At 55.8% G+C, this 2,812-nt stretch overlaps 1 pseudogene; it reads left to right on the top strand.

Moving 5' to 3' along the window:
* The first annotated feature begins 1,779 nt into the window (after window positions 1-1,779).
* LOC112482844 lies at window positions 1,780-1,898 on the top strand (annotated as a pseudogene).
* The last annotated feature ends 914 nt before the right edge of the window (window positions 1,899-2,812 follow it).

Here is a 2,812-nt window from a genome sequence, read left to right as displayed (position 1 = left end):
GGGCGGGGTTGGGGGGGTTAAGACACATTTACTAAGTTTCAGATAAGTAAACCCTCGCGCCTGCTCAGTCCCTACTGAGGTTTGCCTGACTCTGCTATGGAGAACACACTGCTCTTCTGGGTTCTTGGCTGACCGTGCCCAGTGTTCCTCTACCTGCCCAGCTACAGGTCCCCAAGCAAGCTGGCAGCATCCTCACCTGGGTGGCAGACCAGCCCAGCAGAAAGTAGGCGCACAACGCATAGCTGCGGTGGAGGCAGCTGGCCACGCCGTCCTGTTGCCTCAGCTGCTGACGTCCTTTTTGTCCAAGGACTATCGACCTGTCCCATCCAGGACAAGCGCAGTGTCAGGGGGAGGTGCCGGGAAACCAGCAGGTGTAGCTGGAGTGGCCCTGGGGGCTGCCAGGTGTCATGGGGATAGGACTGTCAGGAGACAGGAGACCCAGAGCCCAGCAGGGCTCACTCCTCTGAGCCTCCTCTTAAAAAACGGGGACGTGGCTGCCAGCAGCTGCCAGCTGGGCTGGAGGGGCAGGTGAACGCCAGCTCCCTGCACGAGCCTGTGAGACAGTGACAGTCGAATCCTCCTTATCAGTGAGCCCTGGGAGGTGCACACATCGTGTTCACATCGCAGGTCAGCCCTGTTCTTTGAAGGGGAAACTGTGCAGGATGATGGAGGTGAATTTGGGGCCATCTCAGAGGCTGGGGAGCACGTTAGGAATGCGGTTTGTTGCTGAAGGGGAGGAGGAGGGAGCAGACTTCTCTACTCGTCTTGAATTGCTCAGCCTTCCAGGACAGGTCAGGGGTCAGCCCCGGTGGCCATCTGTGAGCTCCCCTCCCACAGGACTGTGCGTCAGTCCCAGCTTCTCTGCCAGCATCACCCCGTAACTCCGCCCCTCGCCCACAGCCCCTGCTGAAAGCCACTGAATATTTAAAGCGTTCTGTCCTAGTGATGCAGGACAGGGCAGATTTCCTCGAGCTGGTGGGGAGATGAAGCCCCACACCTAGAGAAGAGGGTTTGGTGGAGACCGTAGAAATGATTCAACACACATGCCAAAGTTAGAGTCAAAAGGAAAGTGTATTAGAAAAGGGGTCGCACTCCACAGACAGTGTGGTCTCCTCTCAGAGGCAGACAGTGAGAGGGACTGTGAGAGGGCTGTGGAAAGGCACGGGGACAGAGTAAAGGCACTGAGAGGGACCCCGGGTGTTCGGGGAATTCAGTTTATATCTCATTGTTTAGCTCCTGTGAGTTACAGTTGAAAAGACTTTGCTAACCCGTTTCCTTTGGTAGGAGAGACATTCGGTGAGGAAGGGAAGAGTGTGCAAGGGAGAAGGTGAGAGTTTGCAGAGCGAAGGGCCAGCTGGCAGTTCCCCGCCTTTAATCCATAGGTTCCCCATGGAATGACTTTAGGTTCCTGGGTCCCCTTCAGGAATGGCTTTGTTAGCAATCCCAGTAGAAATCTTCCTGCCATAGGTTCCCCATGGTTTTAGCCTTGGGGAATGACTTTAGGTTCCTGGTTCCCCTTCACGGGTGTGGGGAATGGCTTGTTAGCAATCCCAGCAGAAATCTTCCTGCGTTCTGCAGGTGTCCTCCTGGCCTGGCTGCAGGGCTGATCAGCACATTGCAGTCTCTGATTGTGGCTTGATTAACCTTTTTAATTCTCTTGCCTCCTCCCTACATTACTAGGCGAGTATCCAGGGAAGGGAAACAGAACTATAGACACACATCTTTTTAAAAATGCAGGGAAACAGAACTGTAGACACACATCTTTTTAAAATGCATGGAGTCTGCGGCCACGCCACCCTGAACGTGCCCGATCTCTCCTGATCTCGGAAGCTAAGCAGGGTCAGGCCTGCTTGGTACTTGGATGGGAGACCACCTAGAAATACCAGGTGCTGTAGGCGTTAAAAAAAAAATTCATGGGAAAAATGCCAAGACAGTAACGGATATTCATTGTTGAAACCCACATAGTCTATGCAGAGACTCTTCACGAGCCCAGCTCAGGGAGAGGGACAGGTGGGTCACAGTTCTGGGCTGTGGGGTTCGGGTGACCCCTGGGTGGCCTGCACTCCCTCCTGTCTCCTTTAAGGAGCCGGGGTCAGAGATCAGCCTTCGGAACCCGTCCTAGCAGGAGCAGGACTGAGATACGCTCTGGTCTCCCTCAGCAGCGAAAGGTGGCTCGTGCAGGAGAGGGTGCGATGGGCCCCTCACGGACCGTGTGTGCTGCCCTGTGTCCTCGAAGTCCGTCCTGGTTCCAAGAGAAACGTGGCCGCTTGGAGCCGTCGGCCCGTCACCCAGTGTAGCCGTTCACCCTGCTCTCACCTCGGCTCTGCCTGGACTCTCACCCATCGGGCTCACGGGGATCCCGTGATCTTGGGCCATCAAGGACTTTATCTGTGAGCGGGCAGCCAGGAATGACCAACCTTGTGCATGTCTCCCTGCTCATAGCATGTCCATTGTTCCATCGGCTTCTACTTAACAAACATAAGTTTAAAGATACAATAAGACTGTTGAAATAGAAATGGGTGCATTGAACCACGGGGGTCCCGAGGTACGAAGGGGTGCCTTAGAGAAGCTGCTGTGTTGGGGGCTGGAGAACACCGTGTGCAGATGAGGCTGTGCAGGGGCTCAGACCCACTTCCGGCTGTCCCCAGAGCCGGTTCTCAGCAGGGGTGGGCGAGGTCAGCCTCACGGCATTCTCAGTACCTGAGTGGAAGGGGCCCAGGCTCAGCGGGGAGGGAAGTGGCCTGGAGGGAGGCGCACGTGTGCACTCTGCCTCCCTGACCTCACGTCTCCTTCTCGCAGAGAAAGCAGTGTG

Source organism: Pteropus alecto, unplaced genomic scaffold (assembly GCF_000325575.1).
Source record: "Pteropus alecto unplaced genomic scaffold, ASM32557v1 scaffold4576, whole genome shotgun sequence".
NCBI lineage: Eukaryota > Metazoa > Chordata > Mammalia > Chiroptera > Pteropodidae > Pteropus > Pteropus alecto.
The sequence above is the reverse complement of the archived record's forward strand: the minus strand, read 5'-3'. Positions and strand labels throughout refer to the sequence as shown.